This window comes from Colletes gigas, unplaced genomic scaffold (assembly GCF_013123115.1).
Source record: "Colletes gigas isolate AHSC1104 unplaced genomic scaffold, ASM1312311v1 Colletes_gigas_Sc00053, whole genome shotgun sequence".
Lineage (NCBI taxonomy): Eukaryota > Metazoa > Arthropoda > Insecta > Hymenoptera > Colletidae > Colletes > Colletes gigas.
In genome coordinates, this window is record NW_025106682.1 from 525,296 (window position 1) to 553,176 (window position 27,881).

General features: G+C 34.3%; 1 protein-coding gene across 1 annotated transcript in view; it reads left to right on the top strand.

The window, feature by feature from the left end:
* The first annotated feature begins 653 nt into the window (after positions 1 to 653).
* Positions 654 to 27,881, top strand: part of LOC122403450 (dipeptidase 1-like) — a 203,711-nt gene continuing 176,483 nt past the window's right edge. Inside the window, exon 1 of the mRNA XM_043406978.1 lies at positions 654 to 828. The gene's annotated coding sequence lies outside the window, so the exon portion shown is untranslated. The remainder of the gene's footprint in view (positions 829 to 27,881) is intronic.

A 27,881-nucleotide genomic window follows, 5' to 3' on the forward strand; every position in this document is an offset into this window, starting at 1 on the left:
ACACTTTCCAACCACGACAACCCATCAAACACAAAACACAGTCTCCATTGTTAAACAGGCAGAAAAAAAAAGAAACAAACTGAAATTTTTTTAGCAATTCCAAAAAATTCCTAAGAACCCATAAATATTCCAAAAGACAACTAAGATAACTAGGGCAGAGGGTCCATGTCCTCTCCACTCTATTCTAATACCTAATGTCCGTTTCCAAACATTCGAAAAGAACCCCGGAAAAAGCCATAAATATTCTAAAGAATGACCAAGATAACCAGCAGATGGATTCATACCCCTTCAATCGATCTGAAAATCCAATTCCTTTCAACGATCATTTCATAAAACCGAAAAACATACAAATATAGCGAAGTAAATCTAATATAACCCAGCAGAAGAGTTCACGGCCCGTAGAAAATATATTGTTCGATCCCCTCAGGAGTCCACGTAGGTTCTGCGACGTTTCCTCCGCCGGTGGTTGAGGCTCTCTTTCGGGTAGTGGAATGGGGGAGACCTGGAACGCGAGACCCGACTGCGGAAACTCATGGGAGGGGGTGGAGGACGGCAAATGGTGGGAAGGTTTCAGTGGTGGGAGGGTGGTCAGGTTGCCATGGCAGCTACCCGGCCGGGTAGCGAGAGCCCAGTCTCGCCGCGGCGGTCGTCGAGTCGTGATGGTTCCGTTTTTCACCTGGTTTCTGTCGAAGCGAGCGCGATATACGCTCGCCCGTGCGAGCTGGTGATTCGTCCGGTGATTGGCGGACGTGTCGACACAGTGCAATGGCCCATGGATAAGCCGGATTCAAGGAATACGACGCCAGGACATCAGTCAGTGCGCAGAATGTAATTCTTTCCGCTGTTTTTTTACGCTGTGCACCGGGTGTCTTGTCCGAATCTCTCGAGAACCCCTCTACCTGCACCTCTAATTGTCATTCCCAGCTCCCAGTCTTTCCATAACGACGGAAGATAGAGTGATATGTTTTGCTTGGAACGACCATTCCCTGCAGAAATCGAGGGAAATATGGCAGAAAGCATTAGATTGGACAACTTTCGAGGCTTCGTTTATTTATCCAAGCTATGTTCACGGTTGTTTTATTATAGAATGCCATAAATTAGTCATTTTTCTGTACCGAACTTCGAGATGCGCTAGGAAAAATCTGGTTCGTTTGAGGTTTTCCACAGTTGCTATGACTTTCAACCATCTACAAGGTTTCTAAACTTTACATACGGTGGACCAGAATCCTTGCATTATATTAGAACGACCAGATCGAGCCAGAAATGACAAAAAATATTGTAAAAAGTATTGAAAAGTAGCTTAGACGCTCTTGGGAAAGCGTTCCCGAGGTTTTTGGACAACTGTCGAGACTTAGTTCATTTACAACTGGAATATTGTAAGTTGAACAGTTTGCTATGAAAATTTTCGAAAATTGCCATGCAGAATCTAGCTTGTTTAGGATTATCTATAGTTTTTATGACTGAAAAGCATCTTTTAAGGCTCCTGATCTTTGCATACGATGGACCAGCGTCCTCGTCTTGACATAAGGTGACCAAATTATACAGAACTAACACAAAATATTGCAAAATACCCAGTGAAGTGATGTAGATGCTGTTGGGTCTTTGGGTACCTTTTGAGGTTAGTTCATTTACTAGGTACGTTTGGATATGGAATATTGTAAATGGGTCACTTTTTTATTGGAATCTTTGAAAATTACGAAGAAAAATCTGTTTTGTTTGAGGTTTTCCATAGTTTCCATGAATTTTAACTATATTTCTTTACATACGATGATTATTACGATGATCATTTCGTGTAGAAATCAAGGAAAAATATGGTATGAAGCATTGAAAATTAGTGTGGACGGACTTTGGTAAGGTTCTAAAGGTTCTTGGACATCTTTCGAGGCTTAGTTTATTTTCGTAACTACGGTTAGAGTTGTTTTATTATGGAATATCATAAATAAGTCACTTTTCTATTAGAATCTTTTGTTTTGTTCAAGATTTTCCATAGTTTGCGCAAGTTTTGACCATTTTTTTTTAAGCTTCTGTGTGTTTGATTGTGCTAAATTTTCGTCTTTTGTGATTTAGGAAATGAAATAGACATGCTGAGACGTTTCTTCTAACAAAATAACATGAGACATAACCTCAACTGTTTATAAAGTTAGGTCTGTGATTCCCCTAACGTCGAATTTAAGCAAAATTCGTCATTTTAAATTATTATTTACTGCAATATTTTTATGTTAGGTAAAAAAACACCCATTTTGAATGTTTACTTCCACTATAAAGTTTCCTCCTTGTCAAATTTTGTTTATATTTATTTATTGTATGTTTGAAGTATTCGTGCAATTTTTAAATATAGAAATAAACGAAACGATAAATATAAGATTTATATAACAAATAAAAGCTAAAATGGTTTTAAAATTAAAAATTAATCGAATTCAACATTCAAAACATGGAAGAAGTAATCTTTTTTAACAGTAAAAAATACCAACTGTTTATAAAAAAATTTTTTATTTAAATTCACATTGTCCTAAGAAATAATAAATATTAGATACAATAATTACTTTTTTCGGCTTTTCTATTATGAAGATCGAAATTTAATGCGTCTAGAATTTTATTTAAAAACAAATCTAAAACAATTTCGAAATAATCTTTCAATAATGAAATTTGGACCTGATTACGTGGACCCATGATATAAATAATTCTTTTCTCAATAATTCAGCACTGAAAACAAAGGCAATTTAAATTGTTTGGAACCAAACTTTTTTAATGACGCTATAGCAATTAGTATGTTATAATTTCCATGGTAAGAGGAATCGAAATGCTCTTTGTATTTTGTTATGAAGTCATAATAATGAAATATGAAGAGTAGTATCATTTCTTAATCATATTTTCATGTTTAGAATATTAAGAAATTTCGTTTCTGGGATTTAAGGTTAGACATCGACGCCGTTGTTGATTATGTTTCAGCGACCTGGCGATCTCCAATTATACTTTGTCTATTTATTGTGATAATTTCAAAAAAACAAATATTTTAAAATTTTAACGCATTATTTTAAATATCAACTGTTTTAATGTTACCCAGATTTTACGATTATAATCCCTAAATTTTGTAGTTTCCACGTGTGGGACAAAATGGTGGAACCTCCATAATTTACATAATCTACACAATAAACGATCTTTGAAAATTATGGTGGATTTTAATATTTTAATGACTTTATTTTTACTATACTGTAGTGAATTCCATCGAGTTGGATAAAATATGTAGGTAATTGGGATTTTGTAATACGTATATTATTATTATTATTTCTTTCGATTCCTATTGATAAGTTTTGTTGGCATAAATTATTTTCGTTATAGAAACACGATACAATTATTTTAAAATTTAATCTTCTTCTACGATTCGACTAATTAACAAATATTCTATCGGAAATATAGTTAACGAACCGATTACTATCTTTTCTCACGATTATACGTTCGAAAAACAGTAGTTTTTTAAAATGGGCGCTGGAAAAAGTTTAAACGTAATGTATGGCTTGTTTTTATAATTCGAAGTTAGTAATCGGCGCCATTGCTGATTATGGTTGCTTCACCGAGTGGTAGAGATCCAAACAAAAACTCAAATAACTGTATTCCGTCGTATTTGTTGACACAAATGATTATTTTAATATTTTCATGGCAAAAATTAATATTTAAGCCCATGTTCCAATTGTTGCCTATATTTGACCATTAATTATAGTTTATTTATAATTATTTAATTATCATTTTTCTCAAAATAAAGAATCTTCTTTTGTTTATAAAATTTGAAAAATTGTTAAATTCTTTTATATATCAATTTTGACAAATCATAAAAGATTAACATAATCAATAAGTGCACATAGATTTTTTAAATTATTTGATTTAATAATTGCGCAATTTAATAAAAATCGATTTTTATTTTAATGTCGATGTGCAAATATGGCTTCTATTTCTGGATGATCGTAGAATTTTTTAATATTCTTAATATAATTTTATTGTTATGTTTGTTCGATTAGGTTACGGTGAATTTTTAAATTTTTATTATAAATTTTGATTCATAGTAATTCCTTTATAACTGTTTTCATTTAAAATTTTCTACAAAATTCAGACAGATAATTCTAATGAAAAAGAAAGTACTTGCCGTAATATTTAATTGCTTAACTATAACAAATCGACTTTAAACAAGACATTTTGTTGTTATTTATGTATTTTAATTTTAATAATTACATATTTCTATATACAAGAACGATTGGCATTATAAAATTCGAATTTAACTATTCAGAATTAAAATTATATATTTTAATACTGTTATTTATTTAATTCAATTGTTATTTATATATTTTATTTTTAATTCTGTATTTTAATAATCACATGCTTTTTCATAAAAAAGAATTAAAATTAAAAAATTTAACTTTTATTGATTCAAGATCAAAATATATAATATATAATTATTAATCGAAATTTCTTCCAAAATTGTACTATAAAAAAAAAGCAAAATAATTCCAATAAACGATAAAAAAAATTTATCAAAAATTGTTATAATTTTTAAGAAACTCTCAGCTACCTTCAAACATAAAATTCCCGACTATCGAAACATAATAAAATTTATAAATATTCATTATATACTTAACAATATCGTTTCCTATACATAAACAAATAAATTATATTATCACAACTCATCAATATCCTGCATAATAAGAGTTTCGAATTATTGGGATATTTTAACTAAATGAAGAATTTTTACTTTCAAACACACTATTTTGTTTAAAAACTGATTTACTAATAACGGAAGAATTAAATAAAAATTAAGTGAAAATTAGATTTACGAGGGGTCACTGAAAAATAGTATAATTTTTATAAATACTATCATTGTTATTTTAAAATTTCAAAGAGTTTCGTTTTTTAACAATAACAAATAGAAAACATATGACAATATCGTACAAAATGCCATTCACAATGGTGTACAGGTCGGTGTGTGTCGCGGCGTCCACGAAATCCACCCTCCTGTTATTTGTGTGGCGTGTGTGTGTGCGTTAACACAGAAAATCAATAAGTCGAATCCACGGTTTGGAATGTCTCCTTCGAACGCGTGGATTCGCATGTTTCGACGCCTATTATGGTTAAAAAATATGGTGAACTTGTTAAAAAAAAATCACAAAATGATTGTCTGAGAAGTGTAGAATAAAAATTCAAACCTATTTCAAAACTTAGTTACAATTTTTGTCACGATTTTTTACAAAATTCCAATTTTATCTGCAGTCGATAAACAAATACAAATATAAATATTATTAAGTTGCTTTCTATTATTTTATAATTAATTTCAGACAGTAAGTAACATCGATAGATGTCAAGAAAAAATTTAGTTCGTATACATATAAAGTGCAAAATTATATTTCTTAATATGTGTCAAACCCAACTCCATACGTACAAAAGTTTGAAAAATTATATTAATCGCGTATGATTTGTTTTCCTTTGGACAGTTTTACAAGATCGAGCTGTAAGATCGTGTTGTGACAACTTGTGAGACAGGTTTGATGATCCTTTACACCGAGTTACGTGTACGTCTCATTAGCGCGTTGGAAAATCATTTCCTCAATTACTTTGAATTTCTTAGATAACATTCATTCAAAGGTCATTGTGCAGTAGATCATTGAATTCGTGTTTTCGTCAGCTATAACGCTATAAAGTTAAAAGTATATAATGCTGTTTAAAAAAAAAATCAAACTACATATACTCTGTTTGTGAAGTTATACTAATTGTATACCAATTATACAGAAAGTTTAACCACAAGAAAAAGATAGTTTAGAAAAAGCTTAAATTATTTAAAACAATTGATTTTTCGTTCAACAACTAAATTTCTTTTAAACATTTAAAATACTTTTTGCGCTATAGGCGGTTTTATAGAAATATAAACGTTATATATGACAAAAACTACAAAGAGATGTAGCGTATAATAATATTGTTTGGATTTCAATTACTAGAATCATATTTAACCTTCAAAACCTTAGCGCCATCTACAAAAGGTGACCATATGACTAACTGTAGTTACAAGCGCCATCTGCGGTCGGTAACCAAGTAATTATATGTAGATTACAGCGCCATCTATGGTCAGTAATCAACATTAAGTCTCAATTTCACGATTTCTGCAAAATAATTCCGTCTTTTACGCGAAAAGAACAATTCCAATTTATTGTGCAATTGAACAACCACATTAATTCATAAAATTGGTTAAATCTGATCTTTGACAGTGTGGAAAACCGAAGGAAAATAAAACAACGTACATATTTCATGAAATTTTAACTATTTTAAGACTTTTGAATGAATTTTGCAATTACTATCGATAGAAAAATTGGTAATTTTTTTAGATTTTGGATTTGTGTGTCATTTTCCGGTTTTCCTGGGTTAAAAATGGAGGTGAAAGCGAGGGGATTCGAGATCGTCGGCGTAATTAAAGCCGACAGTGCTCGACGGACCCTTGCAATTAGCGGAAGACTTCTACCAGCGACGTTCGGGGAAGTGTCACACATTCTGGGGATGGATATTATTAGTCGAGAGCCATTTTGAACGAAGCTGCAAGTGTTTTACCACACAATTATTCTCACTATTCGTGGTCAGTATCGTTTTATTCCCATAATGTTCAAATTTTTTAAATGCTCAGAGTACACTGTAGGCTTGGTTTCGCATATTTTATAATATAAATTCGCCATTTTTTAACCAAATTGCACGTAAAATGAAGAATTGCATTATTGCTATAGACTTAATTATTTATCATTGTAATTAACACGAACGATTGTTTATACTTTGGAAAATTTACTTAAAAAATTTTCTAAAATGTTTAAATCTTCAAAATTTTGCAATTTATTATATTTTTAATGGTTACTTTTATCAATATGATTGATTTGCGGTAAATTTCAAAGGAAGTTTCTGAATTTTTTCAAAATTATTGACTTCACGATTGTTTTGAAGAATAATGCTAACTTTTGTTCGATATATTGTTTAAATTAACTGTTGAGCTGTTAATTAAGTGAAATAAAATATTGCAAGTGAATCGAGATATGAACACGGTTTAATTGAATACACTCAAGGGAGAAACCGGAGAAATGTAATCGATTTTTAATCACTATATTCCGCCTTATCGAAACAATACATATACAGGGTGTTCAGCCATTCTTGAGAAAAATTTTAATGGGAGATTCTAGAGGTAAAAATAAGACGAAAATCAAGAATACCAATTTGTTGATGGAGGCTCCGTTAAAAAGTTATTAAACGTTTAATCTTCCGCCCGTACTGAATTTTTTTCTTGAAAGTGCGTAGGATTTCGAGGGTATGTGTATTGACCAAAAATGATTACAATTAACCCCTGCAACCAAAAATAATTTTTTTGAAACGATTTGAAATTTTGTAATTTTGTCGAAAAATTTCAGCATTTACTTGAATTTTTTTCTCGAAAGTGCGTAGGATTTCGGAGGTATGTCTATTCACCAAAAATGATTACAATTGACCCCTGCAACCAAAAATAATTTTTTTGAAACGATTTGAAATTTTGTAATTTTGTCGAAAAATTTCAGCATTTACTTGAATTTTTTTCTCGAAAGTGCGTAGGATTTCGGAGATATGTCTATTCACCAAAAATGATTGTAATTGACTCCCGCAACCGAAAATAATTTTTCCAGAATGATTTGAAACTTCAATTTCGCCGAAAAATGTCAGCACCTAACCCCCCGTCGGTTTTTCTCAAAAATTCGTTTTTCATTTTTAATAAATTTGTTTAACGCTGTACGGAAAAGTTGTTTAGTACTTTTTTGTACTACTACCTACTAAATTACAATGATACCCATTGGCTATTGTAGGAGTTATGGCTGTTTGAAAATTGGACTATTTTTATTGGGTTTTTCTCATTTTGCGGGGTCAAGGAATAACTTTTCGAATATTTTTGGCATTTCCACATATTCTCCACTAAGTTGTTTGCATTGTGAAACATTAAAATCGTCCAATCCGTTCAGAAGTTATGATGTTTTAAAGATACGCATAAAATTTCAGTAGAACGTCTAAACGATGGTCAGACATGAAAGTTTCGGTAATGAATTTTTTTCTCCAAACTGCGTAGAATTTCGAGGATATACATATATATATTGACCAAAAATTATTGTAATTGACCTCTGAAATCGAAAATAATTTTTCCGAGAATAATTTGAAAATTTTTAATTTAATTTTTTAATAACTTTTTAACGTAGTCTCAATCAATAAATTGATAGTCTTGATTTTCGTCTTATTTTGACCTCTCGAATCTTCCATTAAAATTTTTCCCAGGGGTGGCCGACCACCCTGTATAATCAACATCCATAAATCTAGTGTTAATATTTAATTTTCATCCGACCAGGGTGGTTTTAATTAACCTACCAAAAATATGTGTATGTATTTTCAATCCGTGGAAGCGAGCAGCAGAAAAACTGTACGTGAAATATTTTTCAATAACCATATCGCGTGGAAAATTGCACGAGAATCGAGGTGTTGGGGTAGAGTGACTTTCTTTGTTGGAGTTTCTTCCGATGCGTCGTTTTTTCGCCCATCGATCGCGACTGAGACACGGACGCCGACGTCCCAACGGACAACGACGACGCGAAAACGCAGTAATCAATGAACGACGAAGGTTCGTGCTCCGTTTCGGCTGAAAAATTCACGGAATCCGAGACAAACACGGAGTTTCCCGGCCGTTTCAGCTTTTATCTCGTTCAGGGGGGTTTTATCTGTGCAGAAAATTTACGAGTAACCGCGAGGGTTCGTTAAGCTGAATCCACTTTTGCAACTTTACGAGAACTTTCCTAGCGAAAGTCCAGCAGTTTTTTACCCGTCGACCATACCAGCAGTAAATACCAAAGGAACAGAAGAAATTCTCAATCGTGAAATTGTGTTCTTGCCCCGAAAGCGCCTTTGAAAAAATTCTTTGTCGAATGAAAAATTAGACTATAAATTTAAATTCTTCCTCAAAGGAAGGTTAAAAACGCTTGGAAAGTTGGAAATCGTGAATTGGAGTTAGATAGAGAGATGAATTATGTACATACGTGTCCTATAAAAAGGTTCGTAATCTTTGGACCGTTGTAATTTTATGTAAAGATGCACGATAGCCTTCGAGGCTTATTTTAATGGCTGAACCCTGCATGTTCACGATCTTTAGTTGTGTTTCTCTGAAAATACGTGCTTCTAGACTACAGTGAAACCCATAAGTATTTGTATCGTTGCTTAAGTGAGAAATTTGTTGAAATCAAACGATGCATGTAAGATATTGCAATAAACTTTTTGCTATCGATGAACACGCGTATAAAGTTTATTTATACCAAATTATAACAAAATTGATTAACTGATAACAAAAATATATATTGATTTAACTCTATATAGTACGTAATAACTAAACTGCGAATGTTTATGCAAATGCATATGTTTGTAGGAAATAGATAAAAGAGTGAAACCAAAATAGAAATTTATTTCATCACTAAAAGTTCTTAAAAATATATTTTTTATTTTGCATATGGCATATGTTTTACATATTTCTTATGAAAACATATGTCACATATGTTTGTTGATTTCTTTAAATAAAATTACTACTTCTATGCTTATACAGGGTGGTCGGCCACCCCTGGGAAAAATTTTAATGGAAGATTCGAGAGGTCAAAATAAGACGAAAATCAAGACTATCAATTTATTGATTGAGACTACGTTAAAAAGTTATTAAAAAATTAAATTAAAAATTTTCAAATTATTCTCGGAAAAATTATTTTCGATTTCAGAGGTCAATTACAATAATTTTTGGTCAATATGTATATATATATATCCTCGAAATTCTACGCAGTTTGGAGAAAAAAATTCATTACCAAAACTTTCATGTCTGACCATCGTTTAGACGTTCTACTGAAATTTTATGCGTATCTTTAATACATCGTAACTTCTGAAGGGATTGGAGGATTTTAATGTTTCAAAATGCAAATTACGTGTATTTAAATGGAGAATATGTAGACATTTCAAGAATATTCGAAAAGTTGTTGTTTAACACCGTAAAGTGTAAAAAACCCCATAAAAATGGTCCAATCTTCATACCTCCCTAATTTCTACAATAGTGAGCGTATGTCAATGAAATTCAGTATGAGAGTAGAGTTCATCAGTACCTACAAAAAAGTACTAAACAAAATTTCCGTAGGATGTCAAAGAAATTTATTGAAAATGAAAAATGTATTTTTAAGAAAAATTAAGCGGGGTGTAGGTGCTGAAATTTTTCGGCAAAAAAAAAATTTCAAACCGTCCTGGGAAAATTATTTTTGGTTGCTGGGGTCAATTACAATCATTTTTGGTGAATACACATAGCCCCGAAATCCTACGTACTTTCGAGAAAAAAAATTCTTTACCGAAAATATACTGTGTGGTCGGAAATGTTTCTATAACTTTTTAACAAAGCCTCAATCAACAAATTAGTATCCCTGATTTTCGTTTTATTTTGGTCTCTAGAATCTCCCATTAAAATTTTTCCCAGGGGTGGCCGAATATCCTGTATATCTATTTTTACTAAAATGAGCCAATCTGACTCATACATTAAAATTCAAGTTTTTTGCAAAAGGAATAGTTCCAAATCAATTTATTATTAAAAATTTCATTGAATACATTTTTTACGTATACACTCTATTTTTAAAATATATTTAGCAAATGAAATTTTTTCTGATTTATTCCAACTATGGTAATCCTACGTAATTAGATATAAAATAAATATCAATTGAAATACCTTTTACGAATAAATATCGAAATTACCTTGGTGGACCAAATTGTTTGACAAAAAATTGAATTTATAAAATTATGTTATTTCACTAAAAATGCTCCGTAAATCATAAATTTTATGTGTTTAAATCAATTAACTGTTGAATCATTTTATGAGTCAAATTGGTTCACAACCGTAAAACTAGGTATACCACATTTGATAATGCGAAATGAAGAGGTCTGTGGTGGAGAGGAATCAACATTTACATATATTTTATTACGTAAAAACCAACAAATGTCTTTGAGAAGTACTATTTAAGTTTTATATATATAGTAATCAAATTTTGAATGAGTCAAATTGACTCAGTTCGTAAATCTAGTGTTAACTGTTGCTCAGTTTTTAGAAGATTGATATTTCAATCGTTTTTCCAAATTTTGGGGAATTTTTTCTAGTAGAGAATGTTAGAAAGTTTGTATGAGAATTGTGCATCTGTATGCACGTATATGGCTATGGTAGAAACAATGTTACACTTGAGGTAACGAAGGATTGCAAAATGAAAGAAGAGTTCTTAATTTATGGCGGAAAAGTAATTCTGAAAATAGAATGGAACAATTAACTAAGGGTGACTGGGGGTCAATTATGCCACGGGTCGATTGTAACAAAGGCGTTTTTTCTACCATCTGTCGAACAAATTTAAAACTAACATCGCCAGTAGATAAAACACAACATTGTGAGTATGTTTCAGAAAAACGGAAATTTACAGAAAATTACGAAATGTTTGTGTTTGAAATTTACTGCTTCTTTATTTTTATTGCAAATCAGTTGAGAGTGTTATTTTCTTTCGTTATATTAATTTAAACAAGTTTAGTTATAGTTTGTAAATACAGTTTTATCCTGGATATCCGTAATTCTCCCGAAAGTTCCGAAATCGAAATAGTCTTGATCGTTAGAAATTTAGCATACAGTAGAACTTCTTTTATACCAGCCCAACGGGGGAACAAGCAGTTCAGATAACCGGGCTGGTTCGTATAATAGGAATCCTACCAATTATCTCCATTAATTTTAATTTTTCCTTCAAATAATTAAAGTTCTGGTTCAAACGAATGATAATTAAATTCATTCGTCTAGTATCTTATCATTTATTCGAGTAGAAGAATAATTATTTCGTGGACGAAATATTCAACTAAAATGAATTTATTCGAGTAATTGATTTGAATAAATATTTATTTTAAACATACAAAACATATAAAAATACGTTGAGTGTCATTAAACTAGAGAAAATAAGTGATTATTCATGTTATTATCCAAACAGTAAATGCAAAATTCGACTAAAATGAATTTATTCGAATAGTTGATTTGAATAAATATTTATTTTACACATATAAAAATACGTTGTGTGTCATTAAATTAGTGGAAATAAATAATTGTTCATGTTATTATCCGAATAGTAAATGCAAAATTGCAATAATTATTCAGCGGATAAATATTCGAATAAAACGAATTTATTCGTATAAAACTTGGAGCATTGAGAGTTGAATTTATTCCGCTAAACAATTGCAATAATTCCTTACGAATGGCGAATAATTATTCTGTGGAGGAAATATTAAATAAAATGCTATATATTCGAAAAAATTCGAATAATAATTCTGATTTCAATTACTTGCTTGAAACTCTGACCTTAAAACATGTTTCAAAATGGTGGACAGTGAGAAGATTGCAATATTGATCGGCTCATGAAGTCCGTTGAAGGATGTACATCCTTACTCGAACATAAATCCTATTTCTTGTCGGGACACAATGCTGCCAACGCTCAGCCATCGGCTTATTCTATTGTTCCTGTATTTATCGGGTCCACGTTTAGCTTTTTACGGTTTCCCCTTCTCTTTCTTCTTGATATTTTTCTTTTTTCCCCCCTTTCAGCCCCGCTTCTTCTAAGCTATTCATCGAATTGCTCGATAAGGTTTCGCAGTTGAACTTCTAGGTTAGGGGAATTCGTTAAAGGCTTCGTAGTGCAATGACCTCCGCCGACAGACTTAACCTCTTTGTACGTTAGAATTAAAGACTCCAACGGTAAAAAAAAGTTGCTTTTATTCGAAACAACTTTTCTATATATCTTACTTCCTCTTTTTTTCAGTATTATTAAAATTTAAACCTTCGTTTAATTGTTGATTTATTGGTTTAATATTTATGATTTTTATTTTATTTACAGGTTAGATTCCCCTTTATGCAAACGAATTGAGATAAAATTAATAAAAGAAAATTATTGTATTATTTAAACCACACAAATTTTTATAACGACATTCAATCGTCTTTAGTTCAAATTTGAACAATTTTATGAAAATATAATTTGTTGGTGTCGTGGTGGTCGCTGGTTACCGGCACTTTTAAAACCTTAAATTGTAAATAATAATTTTGTTACTGAAAAATAGTACAAAATAATGGAATATCAACAATTTGATTTGTTCTAATCTCAATTCTTCCAAAAAACGATAGTTTTGTAAACAAAGTTACGATTCTGGCAACATTTTGTTCATTTATCGGGGAATCTAAACGTTTACAATTATCACAAGTATTTTTACATCAGTTACATGATGCAATAAATAAAATTATACAATTCTGTGCCAAAAACATCGATAGCCTTGTAAACCCCAGAAAAAATTACCTTAGAAAAAAATTTGTTTGCAATACAATGATTTTTTCAAACCATTCAAATAGCGTATAAAATATTTTTTATACCCCCGCAGTTAGAAAAGATATTTACATGGCCTTGTTTAGATGGACGACCCTGTAAATTATGCTAGGTGCTTCTGAACCTAATGCCAGAAGGATCCTTAAACGCAGCTAGTTCATGCTTTCTTTTCACGAAGTCGCGAGGTTGCTTTCTATTCATGTCTGACACCGACTCAAAAGCAAACGTAATCTAAGATGAAGGCCGCAGGGATGGAGGGAGGGGGGAGGAAATCGATTCTAATCGAATCACGCCAGGCAATGTGGATTATATCCTTCTCACGAGATTGGTCCGGTCGCGGTCAAAGGACATATCGCTGGTCGCCAATCACTTAAGGTCCTCTCCTCGCGGTCGGAGAGCCGACTGACCGCAAGCGCGCGAACCTCCAACCTCCATAAATCGATCCTGATCGTGTCCCGCAATAGGCATTAACCGAACGCCCGGCTTTTAGTTCGATCTGCCGGACGAATTACAACCTGTAGCGCGAAGCGTTTCAAAATGAAGGTTAAAATCCATATAGCCGGATCGCTTACGAAAAAACGAAGCGAAAAGTTCTTTACCGTTTTTAAATCCGATGTTTCCTTCTCGAGATACGAGCGGTTACAATTTACCAAGGCTAGTCCTGTGGTCCATTTTTATCCTCGGTCAGCTGACTGCGCGGCGCCACCTGCGCAAACTCACGCAAAAACTTTAACTGCTCGTATCTCGAGAACGAAACGTTCGATTTTAAAGTGGTAAAGGAATTTTTATTCCATTTTTTCACGAGGAATTCGAATCTTTCGTCGTCTTCCCTCGTTTTGAATTTTCTTTAATTCGTTTAAATAATTTTTCCACTAACAACGTGGATTCTCTGTACTTTATTTAACTCAAATTCATTTTTAAATCGCGTACTTGTTTGATTCTTTTTCTTTTTTAGTTGATATAAAGTAAATAAATTGATCTGATTATAAATTTAGAACGATAGGAAGTTAGTATAACGAAGAAAATTGAATCTGAATGGAATTATTCGAGTCTTTAGATTGTACCGAACCACTCGAAATATTATTTTCAAACTTCTGCTCAATTCTTTCGACGTTTTGCGTGCCCGTCTTCAAAAATTGTGCTTTGGAGCCACGAGACCCGCCTTGTCCCACGATCCCGCAAAATAGATTTTTTCTCGTCATTTTGTCACTCGTATAATTTTTTATGTATTTTATTGTTTAATTATAATTTAAGGAACATTGGAATACCATGGTAACAGTTGGAAATTGTACAACATTTTTGAATTTTCCCGCAAAATAGATTTTTTCTCGTCATTTTGTCACTCGTATAATTTTTTATGTATTTTATTGTTTAATTATAATTTAAGGAACATTGGAATAAAAAGGTAACAGTTGGAAATTGTACAACATTTTTGAACTTCAATCCCAAATTACTGTCGGATTAATTATTTTTCGCCAATAGGCGTACAGCTTGTGAAAAATCGATAGAATCCCTCACTGAATATTCTTCGTCTCATGAATATGCTAATGTTGCAATCGTTATAATCTCCTATTAGTTTGAAGAAGCATCCAGCTTCGTTTTTTCATTATTTATCGTCAAATTGTTGCAGAAATTGTACTTGATCCAGCAACATTTGCATAAACCAACGTCGAATGTTGTTTTATGCATAATAAATTTTCTCATAAAAATTCTAACAAAGAACTTGGTCGGTTTGTATGTAAAAAATTCCGATTTTTTTTATACGTTTACTAATAATTCGAAAATTAAAAAATGTTATAGTCTCTAATGTTCTACACGGCCGTGATAAAAGATTCTAAAAACGAAATTTTGTCATAAAACACATTATTCACGATAAAATGAAAGAAAACAAATTGTAATATTACTTACATTGTATATTTATAATTCCTTTTAGTTCATTTTGATTTTGCTACCAGGTATAGAATAAGAGACATTGTTATAATTTACTTTACTGTATTTTCGGATATTATGATATTAATCTCTTCACGCCCTTGGCCACATGTATGTGGACGTTTAGTATAATTATAGTTACTGTCAATAATAAATAGACCCAAAAAAAGAAAAAAAAAATCGTTTCTAAAGAGGTTAAGAATTAATTTTACTCTGCGATAAAATTATAACGTCCAATTTATACATACGATTGTAAAGAGTTTAAGAAGATCTTTCTGTTTTATTATTAAACATGTAATTTTGTGTAATTAAATGTGATTGAAACTTTCTTCGAATCATCTCCGCTAAGTAAATGTCTGATAAAATATGTTTCTCTTCAATTTTCCACCATTCTTAGCCTAAATTATTTTACAAAAATAAAATCCACAGTTAATCTCTCTCTCTCTAAAAATTATTAAGGCAGACGGAACGTAAGCAAAACAATTTATGTAATCAAATACGTCGTATTCGACCTCGTTTTAAAGTCGACCAAATTATATTCTGCAAATACTCGAGTATCTGTAGAATATAAATTTAATTTCTGCTTTAGAATGTTTGAATTTTTATTCCGCCGAGATCTTTGTGCAGTGTTTCGAGCAAAAAAGTTAACAGAACGGTCGCGTTGTTCTGTCAATTGGAAGTCCACTTTGTCGTTCTATTGATTGCTATACTTTTTTGTTCCACGCGCGCCGGAATTATTTTTGAATCGCGGCTCCTGACAGTATTGTTGTCGGAACAAGAGCTTTTCAACAAATTCCCAAACACCTAATATACTTTTATCCGAATTGAACATTTCGAGAAACGAAACGAAGCTTTCGGGGGATTGGCCTCTAAATTCTATTTCTCATTCCATTGTTAAAATTTTCAAATTGCACAACGGAGACAGACAATAATCTTTTCAAATTAGATCTGTCACGTAGTAAATCTAGTTAAAAAAAGAAAAAAACAATTAAATGGAAATTATCATCGAAAAAAGAAGATTCTTATTAATTTTCTTTCTCATATTTCGATTTCTCTTATAATCTTAAAGATTCAGCGTTTATGTTTCGAGCTTCGAAATTTCGAAAGTTTTAGTTTATGCAACACTGTTAAGAACTACACCGCTTTTATCGATTGATGAAGTCGCTATTGGTGGGTTTCGGTCGACGAACAAGATTGGTCCGCGGACACTCGATTAAGGAAATCTTGTTTTCGTTTCTGTCTCGGCGTCTGTGCTCGGTACGAATTGTTTTCTGTCAGTTGACTCGACGACACGTTTCTCTCTCGACTCTATTCGATCGTCTGGTTTCGAGCGTTAATCGAAATGGTGCTACGCCACCTCTAAATCCATCATCCAATACTTCCCTGCCTGTGTCAATGTTTGAACCGTCGTAATTTCGTCAAAGAAAATCGTACAATAGTTTCCGACAGCTTATTTTAAACTCAAACTTTGTAATTTAACGATCCTGAATTAAATTACATCGTCGTGTGTACACTGCCACTTCGCCAAAGCGTTCGTCAATCATTTGACTATCGTAACTTCGTTACAAAAAAATCGTACGACGATATTCAAGTTCTTATTTTCAAGTCAAACTCTTCTATTTTTACGATCCTAAGTTCAATTTCATCGATCATCGATTTTTCATTGTTTCTCAATATCGTAAAATAAAATATATTCTTTTTGCGATAAATATTTTTAAATACAGTTCGGCCACCCGTGGGAAAAATTTTAATGGGAGATTCTAGAGGCCAAAATAGAACAAAAATCAAGAATACCAATTTCTTGATGGAGGCTTCGTTGAAAAGTTATTAACGTTTAAAGTTCCGCCCGACTGAATTTTTTTCTTAAAAATGCGCAGAATTTCGGGGGTATGTCTATTGACAAAAAATGCTTGTATGTGATTCCTGCAACTAAAGATAATTTTTCCAGAATGATCCGAGAAAATTTTTTTTCGCCGCAATATTTAGGCACTTACCCCCGGTCGATTTTTCTTAAAAACTTGTTTTTAATTTCTAGTAATTTTGTTTGACGCCCTATAGAAAAGTTGTCTCATACTTTCTTGTAGGTACTCAAAAATGAACCATTTTTAGGGGGTTTTTCTCATTTTGCGGAGTGAAGAAATAATTTTTCGAATATTTTTGGAATTTCTACATATTCTTCGCCAATATACGCGTTGTTTGCATTTTGAAACATTAAAATCCCCCAATCCGTTCAGAAGCTATGACATTTTAAAAATACGCGTTTTCAGTAAAGCATTTCTGTCCTCACATTAGATTTTCGGTGAGGAATTTTTTCTTGAAAATGCGTAGGAATTCAGGGGTATGTGTAATGACCAAAAATAATTGAAATTGACCCCCGCAACCGAAAACAATTTTTTCAGAATGATTTGAAATTTTTTAATAACTTTTTAATGAAGCCTCAGTCAAGAAATTGATATTCTTGATTTTCGTCTTACCTGATTTTTGCCTGCATACTCGTATAATTTGCTGTTATTATAAGACATTACAAAGATCAAAAGCAGTGCGATATATTTTTTAAAACGTTCAAAATCTTATACTCGTACAGTATGCTGTGTTTTTGTCGCAAAGTTCAAGAAAACTAAAAGAGTCGTTCTAAGAAATTTTCAATTTCCTAGGGCCTCGAAAAGTTTAACAAATTTTTTAGTGGACTGGAAATGTCAAGAATTTCGAAGATTAACGTCTACACTTTACAGTGGCTACTGCGGCATTTGATACACAATTTACTGAGTATGTTTTGTCATGAAGTAGACATGATGTGGAAGTTGAAAAAGTATATTTATAAAATAATCTCATTCTGTACGGATATACACTCCCAGCCATAAAGATAGCACATGTGTGCTATCTTTAATTTCTCACTGACACACGTACAATTTTGGGTTTGTAACGCATAATATAGTAAGCTTACGAGCTCAGAACATGCGGATCGTTGCAAAGAGGTCGCGGCATCACGGCGTTTTGTTTACAAAACAGAAACAGTGTTGTATTCTGGGAACGAAATGATAGCACACTCCGTCTACATGTTTATAAACTGCTCAGTATTTCGCGATCTTTTAGGTATTCAAGACGCGAAAGTATTGCCTAGTAATTTACAAGAATGAGACGGGGGACAAAATTAACGACATCAGAAATAAAGCATATTCTTGAACTGAAAAGGCAAAATTTATCAGTATCTAAAATTTCGAAAATAACTAGCAGAAGTCGAAAGGTAATTTATAATTTACTTAAAAACGTGGAAAATTATGGTAAAAAGAAGAGTAGTGGAAGACCATCATCGTTGTCACAACGGGATAAACGAACTGTTTTGCGTATAGCTTCCAATACCCAGTGTACAACAAAACAAATCATGCAAAAGGCTGGCGTCAATGCAAGTCTTTCAAGGGTCATTCCATGCGAAATCGGACACTTTTCGGAGTACCATGTCGGATTTTGTTCTACTTTGAATATGTTGTAGTCTTTAGTGATATATAAACGTATCTCGAAGGATTTTTAAAAATTTTAAAAATTGTTGGTTTTACATCTGTTTGAAATATAGAGCTCCCTTTTTTTCAATAAATAATAGCTGCTAAAGTAAAGAAGTTATAAAAATGAAATTCTAGGTACTTGTAGCAGACCCATGGGAGTATCAAATAAAAATTATTTCAATTAATAAAAAATTTTTTTGACTATTTATTTTGCAATTGTTTACAACAAATGTCATTTTTTTATAGCGGGGACATATTTAAAAATCTGAAAAAAATGGGCATATAGTCCTGTTTGTCCCCTTCACGGACCAAGTTTTAAAAATTAGGACACTTTAAAATTGGCCTTATAAAAATTAATTGAATGGAACGCTGCGTCGCGTCGTGGCACGCTGGCTCGACCGGCCAAGTCGCGCAGTGCCTGCAACCGCCAAGCGCCTATACCTGCTATTGTTATACATAGGGTGTTGGACTGCTGGAAAATGTAACAGTTATTGGACACTCACTCTTTGCCAATGACACTTAGCATTATACACATTTAAGTTGTCAATATTCAATGGGATAGGACGTTCAATGTTCTAGTGGGATAGGATATGATGGGATGTGATGGGATTAGGTTCTGGTTAAGAAATAATGGTTGGATTGTACCAATGATCATCTACCGGATTAAATTGTTTGTTATAAAATTACTTACTTCATAACAGCTACAACTGTTGATTTTTCACTGTCTGAATAAATTCGGGCAGTTAAATGTGTTACTTCTTTGGTTGGAGTAAATGAATGAAAATTAAATGTTCCACAGATTGTTGTAGCCAGTTCACGTCTTTCCAGCAAGAATTCCGAATGTTCCTTATATTCTTCTTTTGAGTTGAATTCAAAATGTACATTTTTAACAGCAACACAGTTTGTAGATGAATTAGAAATCCGATTACCAAAGTTGCAAATTCACGATTTTATTGCAAGAAGTCAAAGCAGCTTTTTTAAATATTCTAAAGAAATGTAGGACCTGATGAATTTGTTGTCGTCGGCGATTTTGCGGGAAATTATTCCTTCGTTATCCAAGACGAAATCCAAAATTATCATTGGTCCAACAAACAGGCGACAATACACACATTCATTGCATATTATCAGGTGGATATTTGTTTAAACCATGAAAACTTTGTAATTATTTCGGATTGTCTCCAACATGACAGCACTGCAGTCCATTTATACCAGAAGAAATTAGTGGAATTTTTGAAGGAAACACATGGCACAACTATCAAGGACATCAAATATTTTTCTGACAGAGCATCATCACAGTACAAAAATAAATATAATTTATTAATTCTCAATTTCCATTTTGAAGATTTTGGAATCAACGCCGAATGGCATTACTTTGCAACATCGCATGGCAAAAATGCATGCGATGGTATTGGTGGTTCTTTAAAACGCCTTGCTGCTCGAGCTAGTTTATAAAGACCGTTGGAAGACCAGATAACGACACCACAAAAATTATTTGATTGGGCAACTGCCAATATTAAAAACATACATTTGGAATTCAGCTCAACAGAAGAATATAAGAAACATTAGGAATTCTTGCTGGAAAGGCGTGGACTGGCTACAACAATCTGTGGAACACGCAATTTTCATTCATTTACTCCAACCAAAGAAGTAACACATTTAACTGCCCGAATTTATTCAGACAGTGAAAAATCAACAGTTGTAGCTGTTATGAGGTAAGTAATTTTATAACAAACAATTTAATCCGGTAGATGATCATTCGTACAATTTAACCATTATTCCTTAGCCGAACCAAATCCCATTACATCCCATCATATCCTATCCCGCCTCCCGATGGAAGAATACTCATCACCTTCTCGTGGTTTCCATTGAACATTGACAACTTAAATGTGTATAATGCTAAGTGTCATTGACAAAGAATGAGTGTCCAATAACTGTTACACCTTCCAGCAGTCCAACACTCTATGTGTAACAATAGCAGGTATAGTCGCTTGGCTGTTGCAGGCACGCGTGACCTGGCCGGTCGAGCCAGCGTGCCACGACGCGATGCAGCGTTCCATTCAATTAATTTTTATAAGGTCAATTTTAAAGTGTCCTAATTTTTAAAACTTGGTCCGTGAAGGGGACAAACAGGACTATATGCCCATTTTTTTCAGATTTTTAAATATGTCCCCGCTATAAAAAAATGACATTTGTTGTAAACAATTGCAAAATAAATAGTCAAAAAAATTTTTTATTAATTGAAATAATTTTTATTTGATACTCCCATGGATCTGCTACAAGTACCTAGAATTTCATTTTTATAACTTCTTTACTTTAGCAGCTATTATTTATTGAAAAAAAGGGAGCTCTATATTTCAAACAGATGTCAAACCAACAATTTTTAAAATTTTTAAAAATCCTTCGAGATACGTTTATATATCACTAAAGACTACAACATATTCAAAGTAGAACAAAATCCGACATGGTACTCCGAAAAGTGTCCGATTTCGCATGTGTAAGGATGGTCGAAAACGGGATTGGGCAGAAAGCGTATACAAAAATGCGAAGAGCTACTGAGGACGGTTATCTTTTATTTCAACTGCCCCTTGCCGCGGGCCTAGCTCGACTGACTCCTCTTTCCTCAATTTGGAAAAACGGGACCCACCGCTAGGGTGGGCCATGTGCAATCCGACTGAGCGCTTTCCCTAACCTTGGCGACTACGGGTCTCGCTCAGGCTAAGTGCCATAAACCAACGGTCAGGGAGGTCCTTGGTGCCGTACGCACTCTTGTGGCTTACAGCTCGGCCGTTCCTGACAATCTGTTCGTCCTCGAACAATCACAAGTATCGACTCTTGTCCGTATACCTGACTTAAGGTTACCTTTTCTTTTCCCTATGCTTAAGAACAGTATTTCTATAATTTACGCTACATTATAAAGCAGAAGAAGAACAAAAAAAAAACGCACATTTGTTACACGCAAGAGTTACTTATGTACTATATCGCTGACAAGTTAATAAGTAAAAATTCGCGCATTACAATTACATGAATTTTCCTTAAACAACAGTAATAATGAAAAACAATAAAAATAGAAAAAAAACTAATTTATATAAAATACTATTCAGTGGCTATTTGCCACGGACGCATGTTCGCCGGCTCCCACACACCCTGGTATGGTTTTTGAGCTAGCTGAAATCCTTTTACATCAGCTACAACGTAACGATTATTGCGCAATTCTTTAATAATCTCATAAGGACCTTTAAAATGTGGAATTAATTTGTGTGCGACCCCAGGGGTTGAGTCAAAATTTCTTATGGCTATCAAGTCGCCCACTTTATACTTAGATGGTGGTTTCCGTTTCTTATCATAATATCTTTTATTGTATTGCTGTGAGTTTTTGATTTCTCTACTTGCTTTTTCTCGGAGTGTCTCTAAATTTCTTTCCTGCGCGTTTGCCTGATCTAAATATTCCTGCACCTTATCCGAGATTTTACCGTTTTGGTTAATTCCGAATAGCAATTTACTTGGAGTTTCCCCCGTTGATTTATTTATAGAATTATTTAATGCGAATTCTGCATCGCTTAGAACTTGGAACCATTTCCTCTGGTCCTTCAGCTTCGCAATCATAGGTACAACGATCCTATTAACTCTTTCGACTTGTCCGTTGGCTTGCGGTGACGCTGTAGCGACTAAGACATGTCTGATTTGTAATTCGTCAACGACATCTTTAAATTCTTTCGATGTAAAACATGTTCCGCGATCAGAAACTATAGTATTTGGTTTACTGTAATTCGCAAAATATTCATTTAAACACTTCACCGTTTCCGCTGTAGTCGTTGACTTGACCGCAAACAATTTCACAAATTTCGTAAATGCATCTACTACAAGTAGTAAATATTTCTTCGTGCCTGTCCCTATCGCTAACGGCCCGCAATGGTCTATGTGTACGGTCTCAAATGGCCTGCTCCCCCTTTCTGGTGGTTGTAAAAATCCCTCAAGTTTCCCGAACCGTGGTGAAAAGGCTACACACTTAAGACAGTTTTTCACGTGGGCCTGGACTTTTCCTCTTAATTTTGGAAACCAATAATGTCTCGAAATGTTCTCGCACACTTTGTCTATTCCCATGTGACCTAGTTGATCATGATATTTAAACACAATATTCGTTTCCATACTTTGCGGAACATAAAAAAGTAGGTCATCATTTCTTTTCCGATATACTAACCCTTCCCGCATCTCAAAAAATTTGTCCTCTCCGTTTTCCAATTTTTCCCTAATTTCTTTAATTGTAGGATCCTGGTTTTGGCATACACTTAAATTGAACTCAAATGAATTAGCCTCGATTACCCCAATACTGATTCTACTTAAACCATCTACATGCCCCATTCGCGTTCCCTTCCGGTGTTCTATCACGTAGTCAAAACTTTGCAATTCTAACACCCACCTCGCAATCCGTGGGTTTACGTCCTTTTTGCCCAATGTTAGCGCTAAAGAGTTGCAGTCTGTAACTATTTTAAATTTAATACCATGTAGATATACTCGAAACCGCCTAAGTGCATATATTATTGCTAACGTTTCTAACTCAAAACTATGGTACCGACTTTCTGTTTCTGACGTTCTCTTTGAAAAATAGAATATAGGGTGCATTTTCATGTCTGGTTTTCTCTGTATTAGAATAGCTCCAAACCCAAGTGCACTGGCATCGGTGTGCAACTCTGTCTCATCGCGGGGATCATAAATTGACAAAATCGGTGCTTCTACTAATTTTGATTTAAGCTTTTCGAAAGCTTCTAATTCCTTTAACTCGAATTTAAATACTGCATTTTTCCGTAGCAGATCGTAAAGGGGCTTTGCTAATATAGAAAAGTTCTCAATAAATTTTCGAAAGTAGGAGCATAAGCCAACGAAACCACGCACATCGTGCACGCTTTTTGGTAACGGAAAATTGGACACGGCCTCGATACCGCGTATAGTGGGAGAGATTCCCTGCTCGCAAATCAGATATCCTAAATATTCTATCTCGCAAAACATAAATTTACATTTATCTACTCTTAATTCTAGCTTATTTTCCACGAGTAATTTAAAAACTTTTGCTATCACATCCAAGTGATGTTCGATAGTCTCCGTCGCAATCAGGAAATCATCAATATACGCAACTACATCACCTGTATCTATAAGGGGCTTTAGGACTTCGTTTACGAATCGTTGAAATCGCGTTGGCGCCGTTTTTAATCCAAACGGCATTCTCAAATACTCAAATTGCCCCAAAGGCGTAACAATTGAGGTGTATTTAATTGAATTTTCCGCGACGCGTATGTGGTGAAAGCCGTCTTTTAGATCCAAGAGCGTAAAATATTTCTTATGGTTCAGTACATCCAACTGGTCTTCGATTAAAGGTAGAGGGTAATTATCTTTCGAGAGCGACTTGTTAAGGGTTCTGTAATCAACGCACATACGATATTCATCATTCTTCTTTCTGACTAGTACAATTGGTGACGCGTATTCTGAATTGCTGGGCCTAATAACGTTCTTTTCCAATAGATCGTCCAGAATTTTCCGAACCGCTCCTTTTTCGGCGTATGACAATCTTCGCGGTGAAAAATGAAACGGTTGGTGTTCTTTAATCGCTAACGAGATTTCTGCGTTTATTTTGGGTTCCGTGGGTCGAATCGGCTCTAGATATTGACGCGTAAAAATATTTCGAATTTTGGCTTTGTTTTCTTCCGAACTTTCTTGATTAATGTTTAAATTGGCTACCGGCGAATCTAATTTATCGTTAATCTCAATGTTCATAATTTCCGTTACAAAATTTTCCATTTCAGGGTCTGCAGCGGTTGCACTTTCGATTTTATACTCCGTTCCCAAAGAAATGTTTACCTTCGCCGACAAAATATAATCACGTCCAAGAATTATCGCGCATGACATAGTGGTATTCGGTACAACAAAAAAATTCATATTAAGTGGTAATCCGTTAACTTTTACCCGTTGCTCGAAAATGCCTTTTATATTCAACCGCGACCCATTTACGCCGCAATAGATGTGATCGTTTGACGAGATGCGTTTATACGACTCGCCTCCTAATACATTTTCTTTCATTAGACTTACCGGCGATCCTGAATCTAGCATTGCTACCGTTTCGATTTCTTTTGGCCTACCACAATTATCGCCGACCATAAACGATATCGGTACTGTAAACGCATCCTGGGGTGAGCATGGTTGGACGAGATGGACGTTGGTTGCCTCGGAAGTCCTCGCTGCTCTAGACGTCCTGGTCGAAGTTAAAGTTGAGGTGCAAGCGTTTGCACGATGCTCGTTGCTGCCACAGCTGTAACAAGATCCCCAAGTCCTCAGCGGCTTCGGGCAATTCCTCTTAATGTGCCCCGTCGAATGACAATTATAACATCGAAATTCCTGATCGATCGCATCCTGCCTTGTCGGTGGTCTCGGGGTCGGCTGTCTTTTCCGGTCCACTCTGGTGTTTTCTCCAAGCCCCACTTTCCTGAATGCACGTAATAAATCCTCGGCACTTCCGTAGCAATTCATCCGCGCCTGGTCTCTTAGGCGGATGTCCGGAATGCCGTCAATCAGCAGGTCCACCAATTCTTCGGAGTCTATGTTGACTTGGTTCGCCAACGTTAGCTTCTGTATATAATAATCGTAGAACGTCTCATTCCGATTCCACGCTCGAGCTTCCATTTCTCTTCGTAGCGCCAGCTTGCTCGGACGATGATCGAAAACTCCCTTCATCTCTGCGAGCAATTCAGTAGCGGACATCGAGAGATGACTCGGGTTTGATTGGCACCATTTTAATGCCTTGCCTTTCAGTCGCAAGTTTATCAAAATCTTAACTGAATTGTCGTCCAGTTGATAGCTGTTGCGTAACACCTCCACCTGCTGTTTCCAAGTTTCGAAATCGTTAGATTCCCCCGTAAATTCTCGTAACATTTCCGAAATCGTCCTCAGATTCATTGTCATTTGGCTGCTAACACTGCCAGTATACGGCGATGCAGATTCTCTCTGCCACAATTGTCTTTCGCGCTCTAACAATTCTCGCTCCCTTCGCAACAGTTCTCTTTCCTTCTCTAACCACGGAATCACGTCCTGCGCACCCATTTCCTGTGGAACGTCGACCCTGCTTTCTTCCAAACTTGGCCCTGCTTGCGCGGCCACCCCATCCTCTAATTGCGGATCGTTTTCCAGCAATCTCTTGATCAAGTCACTTCTATTTCCACTGATGGTTAGGCTCCTTTCTTGTAACATCCCTCGGAGATTCGCAATCGAAATGTCGTTCAGTGATCTCTTTTTTACGGGTGCCATTTCTTACTCACAAACACAAACTTCGAGACACAAAATTCCGCCAAATACCGCGGGCGAAAACACCGATCTGCTGTCACTCTGTCACTAAAATTTCACAATTTGCTGATTCACACAACTTAATCCGAACAAAATGAGTCACTAAGGTTACTATCCCACTTCTGAAACTGTAAGGATGGTCGAAAACGGGATAGGGCAGAAAGCGTATACAAAAATGCGAAGAGCTACTGAGGACGGTTATCTTTTATTTCAACTGCCCCTTGCCGCGGGCCTAGCTCGACTGACTCCTCTTTCCTCAATTTGGAAAAACGGGACCCACCGCTAGGGTGGGCCATGTGCAATCCGACTGACAAGGGGAGGTTATACCCTGTCAACCTGGGATTTCAACCAAATTTGGCAGAGTTGTTGGGGCTGATGTCAAAACGCATTCTGTAAAATACTAGACGTTTATGGCCAGCCATTTTGTTAAAAAATGGCCTTAAAGTTTAAAATTTCGAAGTTGTCGGATCGACGTTTTTTTTTTTAAATTGTAGGTTTCGAAGAGGGGAACACAAAAGTCCAATACATTTTTGCCGTAACATCAATAGTTTAAACAAAAATTTGAGTTTTTGTGACGGGATAAATCCATATGTACCGTATAGTTGGAGCGCATTTTCAACAGTCATAGTAGCCGTGGAGTTAGCGTCGAGGAATTCGGGTCGGAAGACTGGGGTTCGTGTCCCCGGAACTAAAACATTTTGTTTTTTTTCTTTTTTTCGCTTATTTTTGAATTTTTATTTATTTTTAATTTTAATTTTTAATATCATGGAAAAAGATGGCTCTTACAAATAAATAAAATACTATTATGGTTATAAATGTTTATTTTCACACATACTTACAAACATATTCTCATATATATTTACATCTCACGTATAAATAAATACAAAAATTAGATATTTATTTCATACGGGTTTCGCAATGCATTGTATGATTTTTATCATAAAAACAGGAAAAACATAATGGTTTCATACACCAAGCGCATATTATAAATCATACAATGCATTGCGAAACCCGTATGAAATAAATATCTAATTTTTGTATTTATTTATACGTGAGATGTAAATATATATGAGAATATGTTTGTAAGTATGTGTGAAAATAAACATTTATAACCATAATAGTATTTTATTTATTTGTAAGAGCCATCTTTTTCCATGATATTAAAAATTAAAATTAAAAATAAATAAAAATTCAAAAATAAGCGAAAAAAAGAAAAAAAACAAAATGTTTTAGTTCCGGGGACACGAACCCCAGTCTTCCGACCCGAATTCCTCGACGCTAACTCCACGGCTACTATGACTGTTGAAAATGCGCTCCAACTATACGGTACATATGGATTTATCCCGTCACAAAAACTCAAATTTTTGTTTAAACTATTGATGTTACGGCAAAAATGTATTGGACTTTTGTGTTCCCCTCTTCGAAACCTACAATTTAAAAAAAAAAACGTCGATCCGACAACTTCGAAATTTTAAACTTTAAGGCCATTTTTTAACAAAATGGCTGGCCATAAACGTCTAGTATTTTACAGAATGCGTTTTGACATCAGCCCCAACAACTCTGCCAAATTTGGTTGAAATCCCAGGTTGACAGGGTATGACCTCCCCTTGTGAGCGCTTTCCCTAACCTTGGCGACTTCGGGTCTCGCTCAGGCTAAGTGCCATAAACCAACGGTCAGGGAGGTCCTTGGTGCCGTACG